The sequence below is a fragment of the Salvia hispanica genome, chromosome 6, assembly GCF_023119035.1.
Source record: "Salvia hispanica cultivar TCC Black 2014 chromosome 6, UniMelb_Shisp_WGS_1.0, whole genome shotgun sequence".
Taxonomy (NCBI): Eukaryota; Viridiplantae; Streptophyta; class Magnoliopsida; order Lamiales; family Lamiaceae; genus Salvia; species Salvia hispanica.
Genome location: NC_062970.1, coordinates 15,536,692 through 15,545,891, shown reverse-complemented (window position 1 = coordinate 15,545,891; position 9,200 = coordinate 15,536,692).

The window sequence follows — 9,200 nt, the reverse complement described above, 5'->3', positions numbered from 1 at the left end:
AGTATTATTTAGCATATCTTTCAATATATTCTTAGTATCTTTATTTCTTGTTCCCTAAGTTAGAATAGTCTTATAAATAGGAAATATTGTATTCTTCTATTTCATTGAGAAATATCAGTTATCCTTTTATTTTATCTTTACGCTTTTATCGTATCATTCCAGGTTTGATCGACCGACAATGCTCCGACGACTACCTTATATCCTTAAATTTGACGCCAGAGTGATCGTCAGGCAATAGCTCCCGCGACGTTCGACGCAAATATCCGAGTTAAGGACTTGATCCTTAACAAATTGGTGCTTTCATCTCGTGCTCATCCTCCACAATCGCCGCCTCCACGACGGAAATCACCGTCTTACTCTCTATTTATGTGTCCAACGAGGACCTTTGGACATCAGCAATAACAACCGCCAGGCACCACCCATGGATGGAAGAGCTGCTGTCGTCCGATCATCAACCAGCCGATCCACAAGATTGGCAATACCACCGACAGCCGCTGCCCTACCAGCCGGACGGGCACCAGCAGCGTCACCCCTACCAGTTCTAACAGCCCACTAGTTGGGACCCACCATGGCTGCGCCAGACCACCACATATCAGCAATCACCGTTCTACGAGCCAGATATGTACTCGCCACCACCGCTTAGTTGACGTCCTACCAGGTGGGACCCACCAGCCTACTGGGACACACCGGGACAACCCCTCCACGAGGTCTCGACATACAATCAGCTACTCTCCCCCGACCCTAACTCAAGTTGGAATCAGCACGTGTCTTGGAGCCTTATTTAGCCTCCACAACGGTGAACCCGATTCAAGCAATGCTTGATCAACTATTCGAGGTGTGCACAAAAGGATAGAGGCTCGACTTGATGCAACCGATCACCGCATCGACCTCCTTAACGTAGATGCAGTTTATGGTAGTTTTGAAATCCATAAATGAGTTCACTCCTGATGAAGTTGCTACCACATGCCCTCGGAATTTCAATACGGTGATGCTTGAGGACAATAAAAGCAATGATGGTGGTTTTAGCCCATGGATTCTGTTGATCGGCCCATGGCAGAGGACGCTCCTAATGTATCAGTAGAGGAGAAATTGAAATCTGCTACTACGAGGCAGACTCGAAAATTCTATACGGAGGAAGATTCATTGATGGAATACGGAGAGGAGGATGGATTTCTAAAAACTTCATCAGTTTCTCCAATGCTTCAACATGAATCTTTAGAGTGCATTCAAATTGGGCTGGATTTGTGTCGGCAGATCAGCAATGATGATGGAGTAACAGCTTCAGTGGATTGTATCTCTAAGGGGTCACAGTCTATTGGTGGTGAAGGAATATATATTTGTGTATGCCCCAATTAGGATGGGATTCGGTGTTGGAAAATGTAATTGGACAGGGTGATCTTGTACATTTGATCCAGGAGGGGATATCTTGATGAAGCTTCGGTTTGCGTTGCTCTTCATTGGGTTGTGGATCACACCTTGAGGACAAGGTGGATTTTAACCGTAGGGAAGTTGATACGAGAATATCTCTACAAATATCTCATATGTCTATTATTTTGTTTAGTATTATTTAGCATATCTTTCCATATATTCTTAGTATCTTTATTTCTTGTTCCCTAAGTGAAAGAGTGAGGGTAGGCTAAGACAAGTGTGAAGTGCAAAATAAAATTAAGATTTCTTAGATCCAGAGAATCCGCTAGATCACAGGGTCTAGGAACTCAAGGAACCCTTGAAACCTCTGTCGTTGGTGCACACAAATCTTACCCCTCGCTTTTCAAAACCCTCAACCCACTATGTTAAAAAGGATTAGTACAGGGAAGCAGGGACCGAATCCACAGAGACGGATGCATAAGTAAACATGCTAAAAGACGTGGACACTATTTTTGGCTGTTGCCACGCAATTTTCTCGGGGTTGAGATTTAATTCCTAGACTCGGAAAATGAAATGCTCTATCCTAACAACAATATCTAGGTAGAGATAACCGAATAAGCACAATAATAACCAAACGTGTTTGAAATGACTACCAGACCCGGTAAACGACTTCCTAAAACTGGCCTAGACAGAGGAAAAACAGAGTGTGGGGAGCATCTCCCAAAAACAACAGAGTACGAATGAAAAAGCTGCAGATTAACTAACTAAAGGCTTAACTAACAGCGACATCATCTTCTTCAAACTTTGATCACAAAATGCAGAGGAAAACAGAGTAAAGCGAAGATCGAAACAGGGTAAACGAAATTAAACCGATTATGCAATTAACTACCGAGGTAAACAAGAAAACAGAATTTAAACATTGCAACCATGCAAGCGTGAACAGATCCAAACACTGGATGCTTCATCCACTCCAGATCCAAGCCATCCACAACCAACCAACACAAATTCCATCTCCGATCTTCACAAATTTAACCAAATTCAGCCGATCAACCACAAATCTCCATGCGAGTTAAACTTCAACTCAGATCAATCACCAACATCCATCAAAGGTAAACAGAAAAGAAGCAATAACATGAAACGAAAACGAAATAACAACTTCCATAGCTAATAAAGTGCGGATCCAGCAGAAAGTTAACAAAACACGATCGAGCTTCGAACGACGAAGTCTCGGGAAATTCAGGAACATAAACGAAAGCAGGAAAACAGATTGTATCTTCGCTTCCCATGGAGACGGTGTTACACAACTCCAAATGTATTTTCTAACGTGAACCCCCAACAAATTTTCCCCCCAAAAAAGTGCGTGTGTGTAGAGAAGCTGAGCTAAGAGCTAAGTAAAATGATAATGATGATCCCTCCCGTCATGTAAGTCGCGTATTCTTATTTGTAGGCATGGAGCTTCTAGATTCTTCTTTGTAATTCCCATTCTGCCCTTGTATAGAATGCTCATTCGTTTGGTAAATTCTCCTTCTTTTCTACTTGTTTCCTTTGCCAACTTCCTTCTCCAGGTGATTCTCTCCTTCTTCCTGAATCTGGCAGTTTCTCTACACACCTGGCTTATAAAACCTTGTTAGACCCAGGAAATCACATAATTTAACCCCATAACCAATGCATGAAATTAGCCTTATCAAATTGCTCACACTTAAACCATACTTGTCCTCAAGTATAAAGACAAGAAAAAGAAATAAGACGAATTTTAATGCATGGTTATTCCATGACCGACTCCTAAAGACTCCTAGACCTAGACACTCTACTGACATACAAAAGAAAAAAAAAGAAAAACAAACACTTAGGAAAATAAAACACATAGGCATGAACTAGTTCAAACTTTTAAGCAGTCGTCCCCACAAGCTTAAGGTCAATCAAATAGTCTACACACTCCAAATCCTCCCCTTCTCTTCATCTACCTAGATGGTCTATCAGCTCGTCCAGATAGCCTATAGCTTATTAATTGTTGGATTCGCTCGATCACTCATTCTTCACCAGGGATGTTAGGATCGATCACTCTTAGTTATTTTTTGCCACTGATGCCTTGGGTTATGAGAATTTCTCCTTCTATCCTCATTTCCTATTCTTCCTTCTCTGTTTTTTCTCTGGACTTCGTCCAGCTTATGCCTCCTTTTTTTCCTGGACTTCGTCCAGCTTATACCTCCTCATTTTCCTGGACTTCGTCCGGCTTATACCTCCAAAATGTATATATATATATATATTTTATTTACCTCCTCTGGACTTCGTCCAGCTTATACCTCCAGATGTTTAATTTTTTTCTTCTTTTTCCCCTATTTATCTCCTTCCTAAATTATTCTCCATAAGCATCAGGTGGTAATCCCATTTTTTAATATGTTAGCGCTCAATGTTAAGGCTTATAACTCACTTATGTAGTGGGTCTTTACAACTAGGTTAGCTAAGACACCTTCTATCGTTCTTGCTTCTTTCAAACCGATTTCAGCTTTTAAAGGAAAGAGGTCTCAAAGTTGTAGTGCATCCTATTCTCAATTACTCTTACTAAGAGAATCTTGCCTTATTATTATCACCAGTTCATGCTAAACACAAAAATCCTAAGAAAAACTAACTCCTAAACCTTCTGAAAGTGCAGGATTACGTGTGTTGTGTTAAATTAAGGGAGTGCGTCCAACTGATCAGGATGAAAATCCCAAACTAGCTGAGTCGTTGGCACGACAACCGGAACCTGGTATCAAGTAAATTTCCTCAATCCACTTCTACTGGTTAGTATAGTGGAGGTAAGGGTCGAATCCCACAAGGATGGACACGCTCGGATAATTGTGGTGATACTTCCTGGGTGGTTTTGGTTAGCTACCACGCTTTTGGGTTGAGACTTTATCTAGGCGAAAAGTAAAGGTGGTACTCTACTGACTAGTAGGCGTGAAAGTAATAGACATGTGGTTGTGTTCGTGAAAATAAGGGACAAGGTATCTTAGAGACATGTGAAAAGAAGACAGTTACTAATTTGGGATATATAGACAGCATGGTATATCTAGTGGCTGAGTGGCTTTTTGACAGGTCTGGAATGTACAACTTAAAAGTAAAAGACAAAAGTAAAAAGTACTTAAAAAGTAAAAGTAGCCCAAAGAAAAAGTTGATTTTGATGTTTTTCTCTTCACCAAGTATTAACAAAAATCATATGAACACAAACTCCATGGCTAAACTCAGGTTTATGACTTCAAACTCGAGATCCATTAATTTAAATGCTCAAACTTAAGATGAACGGCTGGAACTGCAGATTATTTCTACTGACTAACATGCACGGTGGTAATAACAACGCCGAACAAGAAACTCATGCACGAAAACTTAAACCGAAACATGACTTCAAACTTCAACAAGCAACTCCAGATCTAGATTACTCAACAAGAACATATGCAAACGCTTAGAAATTAAAAGCAACAACTAGATATAACTTTCCTAGGCAGAACGAAGCAAATTCAAACCAAAGAGACATGCGAAATAGAAACTTCATAACTTAAACGTTCGGATCTTCACGAAATACTTCAAAAGGCAACAAGAATTAATGTTTGCAACAGATCCAAAGAAGAAAGCAAGTAAACTTTAAACTAGGAAAGCGATTAAAGATTGTTTATGCCACTCCGGGCGATGAGACTGCTATACTACGACGACAAACTGGTGGACTTCTGGACTTCTGGAACGATAGGATGATGACTCTCCGGTGGACTTCTGGACTTCAGGTGACCATAGTTGTGGCGAGGAACGAGAAGAACTGGATAATGCTGAAGGAACTGATCTTCTAGAGAGAATTCTAACTAAGTGTGGTGATTAGACTTTCGAACTCGGAACTCCTTCTTTCTCTCCAAGTGGCTTCTTTTATAGGGAGGCTTGCCCTTGCTTTTAGGGTATACTTCCTTTGCGAATTGACTTTTCTGCTCTTGTTATTTATCATCCCAACTATCCTTCTTCTCCATCTCGAGCCTTTTCTCTGGCATGCATCCTGGTCGGTATTGCACCCTTCTTGCGCTCTTTTCACCTGCGACGTCCTAACCGTCTCCTACTGACTTGGATCCCTTAATCCTGCACACTTAAGCAACTTGTTTTGCAGATAATACATGAAAACCACGACATACTGACCAGTAACCAAGGCTTAGAATACGACTTATTAAACTGCTCACACTTACCACATGCTTGTTCTCAAGCGTGAAGACAAACAAAAAGAAATAAGTCGAATTCGAGCCTGGTTACTCCCCCTGACCGACTCTACCTAACCTAGACACAAGACTCTAGACTCTGACGCAAAGAAAAGAAAAACAACAACGACACAAATACATAAGCACATAAACCAATTAAACACATAGAACAGGCTATACTTTCAACTATCCCTCCCCTTGGGATCAGGTGCAATCCGGCCTTAGGCAGCCTTGAACTTCCGCTGCCCCCCCTTTTCCTCCCAAGTCAGCATATCTGCTTGTCAGGATAACTCAACTCTAGGCCAAACACTGGACTCACTCAGTCACTCATTCCTCACAGGGGATGTTAGGACTATTTTCTCTCAATGCTAAATACAGATGCTTCGGACTCATATCTCACGCGCAGCTCCTGAAGGTCTATAAGGCTTGGAACGAGGCTATTGGTTTGTAGTGTTTGGGGTGGATGGTCCTAAGGCTCTAAGGTTTAAAAACTAACTGCTTTATTTGATATGGGCGAACTGTGTGCATTTGGGTTTCTGGCTAGTGCTTCTCTTCGGCTGGACAATTTCTGATATTGGCCTCCAACGGGTCAGTAGCTTCCTTGTGGCTTCGCCACCCTTATTCCTTCTTCCTCTTTTTTTTTGTGGTCAAGTATCTCCGATCATTTTCTTTGATGTTTTATGTGCCTTTGCTACCCTTATTACTTTTTATTTGTTTTTGGATCTGGAATTTTTCCAGATCAATTTTCTCCTTCTTTCTTTGATTTCCTTTTCTTCAGCCACACACACAGCCCCAGTGGCTGATGGGTTATTTCGGGGTGTAGATCAGGTTAGAAAATGGGGTTCTAAGGTTAGCTTCTTTTTTTTTTTTGCGATGGAGGGGGGGGGGGGGGGTTCCTATTGCCTTCAGGGTTTGCTACACGCGTTCACCTTGCCCTAGACATCATGTGGCAGTCACTCTTCTTTTTTTATATTTTTAGTAGAAAGTAGTTCCACTTTAGGCTTCTAACTCACCATTTTAAGAGGGCTTTCATGTCTGACCTAAAGGATGGGTTTTTTCCTTCATACTTACATCATCTATACCGACTAGGGGCTACTGGGGGGTGTTGCTATTTTCCAGCATGCCTTATCTCCCTCAATTCTCCCCACCGTCAGTTTGAGGCAGTTGAGATTTAAGCCCATTCATAAAACACGCATAAATCCTAGATCTAAACAAACCCTAAAAACACGAACATGCAACTAAATCGAATAACACATATATACATGTTATACTGGCCATTTGCTCCCCCCTCTTTCTTCACAAGTGTTTGCCCCAGATACGGGCTGTGAAGTGAAAAAATGGGAATGGCTAGTATGACAGACACATAATTATAACAATCGCATACTATATCTAAAAACTTCTCACACTTAGACTATGCAATAGGTTAAGTGGGAGAGTTTTAGATATATATAGACTTAACAAACAAAACAGATATTACAAAACATGACACATAAACATATAAACTCCTCACACTTAGACTACGTAGTGGGCTAAGTGTGAGCTAACATGCACATGGCAGAAACATAAAAACATACATGCGCCAAAGTAGCAAACCTTTTACTTCTCACACTTAGACTATTAGATAGGCTAAGTGTTATGAATTGGGTTTGGACACATAACTAACTGGTTGGCGGGGTGCCTTGTCGAACATTCCTCTTGCTCCTCCTCAGGGCAGTGCTCTGTGCAGGTGATTCTTTGGGTTCCTCCTCAGTAGCTTCTATTGGGTTCTCTTCTATCTCCTCCGGTCCATCACTTTCTTTCTTCCCGGGTTCATTGGGTTCATCAACTTGGCCTCCATGGCCACTTGGTCTAGCTCCGGTGCTTTCATTTCCTCTCGCTAACTCCTTAAGTACACCTTCCATCAGGCTTGTCAGTCTCGCCATCTCTGCCCGCGATTGCCTGTTCTCCTCTGCTAGCTCGGCTACTACCCTCTCCAGATTTGCTTGCCTCTGCCCTTGCGCTTGGTTGTTCTGCCCAACTCGCCCCTCTTGGCCTTGTTGTGCCTTCCCACCAGGGGCTTCTCCCATTGGCTAGAACTGAGGGACTCCTTCTCGATAGTACATGATGTTGGTGCGGACGAAGAAGGGATATCGAACAGGCCAGGAGAGTCGACCATATACATCGGAGATAGGTCATCTGCCTCAGTTATGAATATGTTGTTGTGCACGAAGGCTCATAGTATGTTGCAGAGGGACAAGTTTCTGGCTGGGTAGGTAGCTATCAGGTGGCATTGGTAAGCTGTCCAGAATCCCAAGTGCAGCCTCCTCCAGGCTACACATCCCCAATCGCACAGTGCACTCTATCAGGCTCATGGACAACTCCCCACCAAATATTCTGAAGAAAATTGACACCTCGTCTAGGTCCGTTGTGACTTGGAACTTAAACGTAGTGAAAAATTCCTTGGCTAACCTCATCGATATCTCCGGGTCCCTATTCTCTAACAACCATTACAAACCCAACGCTCCCATACTGGCCAGGAAAGGGTCACGTACAGAAAACTCATCCAGAGAGGGTATGTGGAGTACCTTGCCGCATTTAACTTGCTTGTTGTTATCCTTCTTATCGCCGAAGGTGTCTTGAAGCTTCTTAGTGTTGTAATGCTTCTTGTCTTCCATCAACTCATCAGTGATCTCCACCCACCACCGTCGGTACACAATCCTCTCTACCGGAGGGTGGACTAGCTCTTGGTGGTTGTCAGGGAGCTGCTGCTCATGGTACACCTCACCGTCTAGAGAGACGTCACTCTCTGATTCCGATTCTTCGCTGGAAGTGTAGTCATTGTCACTCAACCTCTTTCTCTCTTCTAGCTCTCGGATCACTATGTTGGTGCTGGTGTTGGCCGTGCGTTGTTTCTTTACGACCTGCTTCTTCTTGGCAGGGGATTTTGAAGGGGTTGGCAGCGGAAGCGCACACATAAATCAATTACAAATAATTCAGATCTATTTAGCGGATTATTTAGACAAATTCTATTCGCGTAATTATCTCACATATCATGCTCATAACTCAAATAATAACATGCTTTAAATTAATTGAAACCTAAAACATGCTTTAATAAAGGTTCAGCCATTACACCTTGATGATTCTTCAAAGAATCGAAGATAGCTAGCGTCTTCTCCACGTGAAGAACTTTAGTACCAAACCACGGATCTTCTGACTGGTTCCTGGACTGTGAACTGATATCAGGGTGGGCTGATCTCACCAGTGCACTAGGACTTAAATAGAGAAGACAGAAATCCTTTCCCACGGAGGAGAAGAATTCGACCACTCCTAGGAATAGGGGGGCCGAAAATTTTGAATAAAAATTAAGTCTATTTTCTGTCTCCTTTATTCAACTATTTATAATAAGTCACATATTGGGCCCAGTCAGGGATCTATGGAAGGCTTTGGATATGGGCTCTTCCAATTAGCTTTTTACTAATTAAATTAAACCCAATTTAATATAAGCTTAAAATTGGAATATTACGAGCAGCCACTACAGAAGTAATATTGCACTCCCCATCCAAATCCGAAATTATAAGTACTTCGGGTTTCCATTACTTTATATTTATTTCCCGCGGTTAAGATAGAAACATCCATTAATTA